We start from the raw sequence: 9,054 nt of genomic DNA, 5'->3' as shown, positions 1-9,054 counted from the left end.
CTATATGTATTTATAAAAATGGATCCATCCACCGTCACTTTCTTCTCAATATAAGGGAGCAGCAAAGATTATGAGATGCACCCGTGTGCCAGGCGTTCTGTGTTTAGTAATAAGTAGCTGTAATGATGCCAGTGAAAGCTGCCAAATATGTTGATAAATGGTAGGCCGTTTATACAATAGCGGCAGTTGTTGTTGGTTACAGCTACAAACTGGAGGAACAGCGGGTGGTGTTGCAACAGGCCACTGATTATACCTGTCATTTCTCAGCTGGTGCTTAACAGCGATGCACGGGGCCTCCGTGTAAAGGCAGGGCCGTCTTTTCATATGGGCTCAATGGGCTCTTGCCCAAGGGCCCCAGGAGTAAAAGGGCCCTAACCTGATAGCTGAGGGTCCCCTCTTTCCAGGGGTACCAGATTTTTGAAAATCGGCCCTAGGGAACCAGAGATATCTGACTTCAATGCAGTGGTCCCCATCCAAGCCTGTTAATTGCTCTTCCCAGCCAGATATCTCTAGCTCTGTATGACTTAGAGTTTTTCCGAGGGTACATTTCAAAAGCTGGGGCTCTCCACTTCTGGTGGACACTAGCAGCTTGTCTCTACTATGCCCAGAAGCAGAGATATCAGCCTTCAAGCAGCTGGTCCCTGCTCAAGCTCTACACGCCTAATATGCAGTTTTATATATTTGTTGGTGGATTGCTCTGGCTCCTGAACTCTGATACCCAAGTCCCAATTTCCTCCTAACAGGTATCCCCAGTACCTCCTGAAAGGTGGGAGACTCTAATTTTTATCCCATTCAAAGCTAAGAAATCTTTTTCCAGGAACTTGAGATATCTTCAGTCAAGCAAGCTGCACCCCACCAGAAAAAGATGTAAATTAAGCCCACTCCACTATCGACCTCTCCCTTATGTATTAAACACCCCATACCACCCTGGAAGTCATGTATCGGGGCCCCTTCATTCAGCCCAACTCCCCTTCTACAGATTAGTGATCTCCCTCCCGCTCCCACCCCATCTGTGCAGTAAAGGAGTAATTAGCAGAAATTACTGCTCCAGGTCCTACATGCTGAGCGGAAGATAGTACACCCCCTACCGCCCACGGGACATCAAAGCTGCCGCTAATAGCACCCACACCCATGGAGGATGGGTAGGGGCCTCAGTGTATTGCTGTGCCCAGGGGCCCACACTGCTGTTAAGACGGCCCTGTGTAAAGGTACTGACAGTGATTGCAGTGTCCATAGTAGCCGCTACTCGCAGCACACTTATGCGCCCTACACACTGGGCGATAACACTGCAAGATATGAACGATCTCAATCATTAATGAACGAGATAACATTCATATCTTTCAGTGTGGAGGCACCAGCGGTGAACGATGCACGGCCCCGCGCTCGTTTATCTCTGGTGCCCCGTCGCTTGTGCATGCAGGCCAATATGGACGAGATCGTCCATATTTGCCTGCACTACTACAGAGCCGGGTGACGGGGGGAGTGAATAAACTTCACTCCCCCCTTCACTGCCCTCCCCGCCGCTGGGTCGCCCGTCTGCCGTATCGGCGGTCAGGCAGCTCGGCAGGGTATCGCCGTGTCTGTAGGGCCCATTACCCAGACAGCGGTATCAGCGGCTGATTGGTGATGTGTGAAGCTGCCGTGCACTCACTGTCTGGCGATGGTATCAGCAGTGTGGAAAGCCGCTGCTGCAGCGGTTATTCCTGTGGTGCAGGGAGCCGCTGGTCGTGTCTGCTTAATGCCGGGCAGTGTTAGCAGCGGCGCAGGAAGCCGTCACTGTGGGGAAATGGGATCCCAATTGGTACAAACAGCCAGCTTCTATGAGACACAGCGGTGACCCCTTACCTTGTTTCTCAACGCGTTTCTCCGCACAAGGGCGGCTTTGTCAAGAGGCAGAGTGTCAACCATTTGCTCCCAAACAATGGAAAATGGACACAACCTGTCCGTAATGTAACCAATTTGTCTGAACAACAGTTTTTGTTCGTTTTCCAGTGTTTGAGAGCAAATGGTCAATTGTCCTTTGCTCTCATCCATTACCAGATTTTCATTCCAACCAGCCAGATAATCTGCCAGATAACTGTATAGTGTATGTCCACCTTACGTCAAACAACAACTTAAACAAATCACCTGAATTCCAATTAGAAACTGTCGTATTAGAAATGTTTAGAAATTGAAAAATGACATTGAACCAAAGCTAGTTACAGTATACAGAAGGCATATTGTTTATGCTGTAATCCCTGACCTGATAATTAGCTGTCTGTGGGTGGAAAAGATACCGCGAGTTCCTGAGGGTTTGTCCTATGAGACCGAGACATCCCAGAACGTGGAAATAGGGCCAGTATGAAACAAATTCCGCCTGTTTCCGGCGTTAGCAGATGTTGAAATTAGAGATGAGCGGGTTCGGTTTCTCTGAATCCGAACCCGCCCGAACTTCATGTTTTTTTACACGGGTCCGAGCGACTCGGATCTTCCCGCCTTGCTCGGTTAACCCGAGCGCGCCCGAACGTCATCATCACGCTGTCGGATTCTCGCGAGGCTCGGATTCTATCGCGAGACTCGGATTCTATATAAGGAGCCGCTCGTCGCGGCCATTTTCACACGTGCATTGAGATTGATAGGGAGAGGACGTGGCTGGCGTCCTCTCCGTTTAGAAATTAAAATAGATAGGAGAGTGAGAGTGAGACACTTCATTTACTTACTGGAGCTTAGGAGGAGTTATACTAGTGACTGATGACCAGTGACCTGACCACCAGTGCAGTTTTATAATTTATTATTATTTAATAATCCGTTCTGTTCTTGTTCTCTGCCTGAAAAAAACGATACACAGTGACTCAGTCACACTCACATACCATATCTGTGCTCAGCCCAGTGTGCTGCATCATCTATGTATAATATCTGACTGTGCTCACACAGCTTAATTGTGGGGGAGACTGGGGAGCAGTTATAGGTTATAGCAGGAGCCAGGAGTACATAATAAACAGTGCACACTTTTGCTGCCAGAGTGCCACTGCCAGTGTGACTGACCACTGACCACTGTGACCAGTGACCTGACCACACTGACCACCAGTATAGTATATTGTGATTGTCTGCCTGAAAAAGTACACTCGTCGTGTGACTTGTGTGGTGTTTTTTTATTCTATAAAAATTAAAAAACTAATTCTGCTGACAGTGTCCAGCAGGTCCGTCATTATATAATATATACCTGTCCGGCTGCAGTAGTGATATATATATATTTTTTATATCATTATTTATCATCCAGTCTATACTAGCAGCAGACACAGTACGGTAGTTCACGGCTGTAGCTACCTCTGTGTCGGCACTCGGCAGTCCATCCATAATTGTATACCACTTACCCGTGGTTTTTTTTTCTTTCTTCTTTATACATACTACATCTCATTATCATCCAGTCTATATTAGCAGCAGACACAGTACAGTACGGTAGTCCACGGCTGTAGCTACCTCTGTGTCGGCACTCGGCAGTCCATCCATAATTGTATACCACCTACCCGTGGTTTTTTTTTCTTTCTTCTTTATACATACTACATCTCATTATCATCCAGTCTATATTAGCAGCAGACACAGTACGGTAGTCCACGGCTGTAGCTACCTCTGTGTCGGCACTCGGCAGTCCATCCATAATTGTATACCACCTACCCGTGGTTTTTTCTTTTCTTTCTTCTTTATACATTACATACTACATCTCATTATCATCCAGTCTATATTAGCAGCAGACACAGTACGGTAGTCCACGGCTGTAGCTACCTCTGTGTCGGCACTCGGCAGTCCATCCATAATTGTATACCACCTACCCGTGGTTTTTTTTTCTTTCTTCTTTATACATACTACATCTCATTATCATCCAGTCTATATTAGCAGCAGACACAGTACAGTACGGTAGTCCACGGCTGTAGCTACCTCTGTGTCGGCACTCGGCAGTCCATCCATAATTGTATACCACCTACCCGTGGTTTTTTTTTTCTTTCTTCTTTATACATACTACATCTCATTATCATCCAGTCTATATTAGCAGCAGACACAGTACAGTACGGTAGTCCACGGCTGTAGCTACCTCTGTGTCGGCACTCGGCAGTCCATCCATAATTGTATACCACCTACCCGTGGTTTTTTTTTTCTTTCTTCTTTATACATACTACATCTCATTATCATCCAGTCTATATTAGCAGCAGACACAGTACGGTAGTCCACGGCTGTAGCTACCTCTGTGTCGGCACTCGGCAGTCCATCCATAATTGTATACCACCTACCCGTGGTTTTTTTTTTCTTTCTTCTTTATACATTACATACTACATCTCATTATCATCCAGTCTATATTAGCAGCAGACACACTACGGTAGTCCACGGCTGTAGCTACCTCTGTGTCGGCACTCGGCAGTCCATCCATAATTGTATACCACCTACCCGTGGTTTTTTTTTCTTTCTTCTTTATACATACTACATCTCATTATCAACCAGTCTATATTAGCAGCAGACACAGTACGGTAGTCCACGGCTGTAGCTACCTCTGTGTCGGCACTCGGCAGTCCATCCATAATTGTATACCACCTACCCGTGGTTTTTTTTTCTTTCTTCTTTATACATACTACATCTCATTATCATCCAGTCTATATTAGCAGCAGACACAGTACAGTACGGTAGTCCATGGCTGTAGCTACCTCTGTGTCGGCACTCGGCAGTCCATCCATAATTGTATACCACCTACCCGTGTTTTTTTTTTCTTTCTTCTTTATACATACTACATCTCATTATCATCCAGTCTATATTAGCAGCCGACACAGTACAGTACGGTAGTCCACGGCTGTAGCTACCTCTGTGTCGGCACTCGGCAGTCCATCCATAATTGTATACCACCTACCCGTGGTTTTTTTTTTCTTTCTTCTTTATACATACGACATCTCATTATCATCCAGTCTATATTAGCAGCAGACACAGTACAGTACGGTAGTCCACGGCTGTAGCTACCTCTGTGTCGGCACTCGGCAGTCCATCCATAATTGTATACTAGTATCCATCCATCTCCATTGTTTACCTGAGGTGCCTTTTAGTTGTGCCTATTAAAATATGGAGAACAAAAATGTTGAGGTTCCAAAATTAGGGAAAGATCAAGATCCACTTCCACCTCGTGCTGAAGCTGCTGCCACTAGTCATGGCCGAGACGATGAAATGCCAGCAACGTCGTCTGCCAAGGCCGATGCCCAATGGCATAGTACAGAGCATGTCAAATCCAAAACACCAAATATCAGTAAAAAAAGGACTCCAAAACCTAAAATAAAATTGTCGGAGGAGAAGCGTAAACTTGCCAATATGCCATTTACCACACGGAGTGGCAAGGAACGGCTGAGGCCCTGGCCTATGTTCATGGCTAGTGGTTCAGCTTCACATGAGGATGGAAGCACTCAGCCTCTCGCTAGAAAAATAAAAAGACTCAAGCTGGCAAAAGCAGTAGCACCGCAAAGAACTGTGCGTTCTTCGAAATCCCAAATCCACAAGGAGAGTCCAATTGTGTCGGTTGCGATGCCTGACCTTCCCAAAACTGGACGTGAAGAGCATGCGCCTTCCACCATTTGCACGCCCCCTGCAAGTGCTGGAAGGAGCACCCGCAGTCCAGTTCCTGATAGTCAGATTGAAGATGTCAGTGTTGAAGTACACCAGGATGAGGAGGATATGGGTGTTGCTGGCGCTGGGGAGGAAATTGACCAGGAGGATTCTGATGGTGAGGTGGTTTGTTTAAGTCAGGCACCCGGGGAGACACCTGTTGTCCGTGGGAGGAATATGGCCACTGACATGCCTGGTGAAAATACCAAAAAAATCAGCTCTTCGGTGTGGAAGTATTTCAACAGAAATGCGGACAACAGGTGTCAAGCCGTGTGTTGCCTTTGTCAAGCTGTAATAAGTAGGGGTAAGGACGTTAACCACCTCGGAACATCCTCCCTTATACGTCACCTGCAGCGCATTCATAATAAGTCAGTGACAAGTTCAAAAAATTTGGGCGACAGCGGAAGTAGTCCACTGACCAGTAAATCCCTTCCTCTTGTAACCAAGCTCACGCAAACCACCCCACCAACTCCCTCAGTGTCAATTTCCTCCTTCCCCAGGAATGCCAATAGTCCTGCAGGCCATGTCACTGGCAATTCTGATGATTCCTCTCCTGCCTGGGATTCCTCCGATGCATCCTTGCGTGTAACGCCTACTGCTGCTGGCGCTGCTGTTGTTGATGCTGGGAGTCGATGGTCATCCCAGAGGGGAAGTCGTAAGCCCACTTGTACTACTTCCAGTAAGCAATTGACTGTTCAACAGTCCTTTGCGAGGAAGATGAAATATCACAGCAGTCATCCTGCTGCAAAGCGGATAACTGAGGCCTTGACAACTATGTTGGTGTTAGACGTGCGTCCGGTATCCGCCGTTAGTTCACAGGGAACTAGACAATTTATTGAGGCAGTGTGCCCCCGTTACCAAATACCATCTAGGTTCCACTTCTCTAGGCAGGCGATACCGAGAATGTACACGGACGTCAGAAAAAGACTCACCAGTGTCCTAAAAAATGCAGTTGTACCCAATGTCCACTTAACCACGGACATGTGGACAAGTGGAGCAGGGCAGGGTCAGGACTATATGACTGTGACAGCCCACTGGGTAGATGTATGGACTCCCGCCGCAAGAACAGCAGCGGCGGAACCAGTAGCAGCATCTCGCAAACGCCAACTCTTTCCTAGGCAGGCTACGCTTTGTATCACCGGTTTCCAGAATACGCACACAGCTGAAAACCTCTTACGGCAACTGAGGAAGATCATCGCGGAATGGCTTACCCCAATTGGACTCTCCTGTGGATTTGTGGCATCGGACAACGCCAGCAATATTGTGTGTGCATTAAATATGGGCAAATTCCAGCACGTCCCATGTTTTGCACATACCTTGAATTTGGTGGTGCAGAATTTTTTTAAAAACGACAGGGGCGTGCAAGAGATGCTGTCGGTGGCCAGAAGAATTGCGGGACACTTTCGGCGTACAGGCACCACGTACAGAAGCCTGGAGCACCACCAAAAACTACTGAACCTGCCCTGCCATCATCTGAAGCAAGAAGTGGTAACGAGGTGGAATTCAACCCTCTATATGCTTCAGAGGTTGGAGGAGCAGCAAAAGGCCATTCAAGCCTATACAATTGAGCACGATATAGGAGGTGGAATGCACCTGTCTCAAGCGCAGTGGAGAATGATTTCAACGTTGTGCAAGGTTCTGATGCCCTTTGAACTTGCCACACGTGAAGTCAGTTCAGACACTGCCAGCCTGAGTCAGGTCATTCCCCTCATCAGGCTTTTGCAGAAGAAGCTGGAGACATTGAAGGAGGAGCTAACACGGAGCGATTCCGCTAGGCATGTGGGACTTGTGGATGGAGCCCTTAATTCGCTTAACAAGGATTCACGGGTGGTCAATCTGTTGAAATCAGAGCACTACATTTTGGCCACCGTGCTCGATCCTAGATTTAAAGCCTACCTTGGATCTCTCTTTCCGGCAGACACAAGTCTGCTGGGGTTGAAAGACCTGCTGGTGAGAAAATTGTCAAGTCAAGCGGAACGCGACCTGTCAACATCTCCTCCTTCACATTCTCCCGCAACTGGGGGTGCGAGGAAAAGGCTCAGAATTCCGAGCCCACCCGCTGGCGGTGATGCAGGGCAGTCTGGAGCGACTGCTGATGCTGACATCTGGTCCGGACTGAAGGACCTGACAACGATTACGGACATGTCGTCTACTGTCACTGCATATGATTCTCTCAACATTGAAAGAATGGTGGAGGATTATATGAGTGACCGCATCCAAGTAGGCACGTCACACAGTCCGTACTTATACTGGCAGGAAAAAGAGGCAATTTGGAGGCCCTTGCACAAACTGGCTTTATTCTACCTAAGTTGCCCTCCCACAAGTGTGTACTCCGAAAGAGTGTTTAGTGCCGCCGCTCACCTTGTCAGCAATCGGCGTACGAGGTTACATCCAGAAAATGTGGAGAAGATGATGTTCATTAAAATGAATTATAATCAATTCCTCCGCGGAGACATTGACCAGCAGCAATTGCCTCCACAAAGTACACAGGGAGCTGAGATGGTGGATTCCAGTGGGGACGAATTGATAATCTGTGAGGAGGGGGATGTACACGGTGATATATCGGAGGATGATGATGAGGTGGACATCTTGCCTCTGTAGAGCCAGTTTGTGCAAGGAGAGATTAATTGCTTCTTTTTTGGAGGGGGTCCAAACCAACCCGTCATATCAGTCACAGTCGTGTGGCAGACCCTGTCACTGAAATGATGGGTTGGTTAAAGTGTGCATGTCCTGTTTATACAACATAAGGGTGGGTGGGAGGGCCCAAGGACAATTCCATCTTGCACCTCTTTTTTCTTTAATTTTTCTTTGCGTCATGTGCTGTTTGGGGAGGGTTTTTTGGAAGGGCCATCCTGCGTGACACTGCAGTGCCACTCCTAGATGGGCCCGGTGTTTGTGTCGGCCACTAGGGTCGCTTATCTTACTCACACAGCTACCTCATTGCGCCTCTTTTTTTCTTTGCGTCATGTGCTGTTTGGGGAGGGTTTTTTGGAAGGGCCATCCTGCGTGACACTGCAGTGCCACTCCTAGATGGGCCCGGTGTTTGTGTCGGCCACTAGGGTCGCTTATCTTACTCACACAGCTACCTCATTGCGCCTCTTTTTTTCTTTGCGTCATGTGATGTTTGGGGAGGGTTTTTTGGAAGGGCCATCCTGCGTGACACTGCAGTGACACTCCTAGATGGGCCCGGTGTTTGTGTCGGCCACTAGGGTCGCTTATCTTACTCACACAGCTACCTCATTGCGCCTCTTTTTTTCTTTGCGTCATGTGATGTTTGGGGAGGGTTTTTTGGAAGGGACATCCTGCGTGACACTGCAGTGACACTCCTAGATGGGCCCGGTGTTTGTGTCGGCCACTAGGGTCGCTTATCTTACTCACACAGCTACCTCATTGCGCCTCTTTTTTTCTTTGCGTCATGTGCTGTTTGGGGAGGTTTTTTTG

This window comes from Pseudophryne corroboree, chromosome 7 (assembly GCF_028390025.1).
Source record: "Pseudophryne corroboree isolate aPseCor3 chromosome 7, aPseCor3.hap2, whole genome shotgun sequence".
NCBI classification, from domain to species: Eukaryota; Metazoa; Chordata; class Amphibia; order Anura; family Myobatrachidae; genus Pseudophryne; species Pseudophryne corroboree.
The sequence above is the reverse complement of the archived record's forward strand: the minus strand, read 5'-3'. Positions refer to the sequence as shown.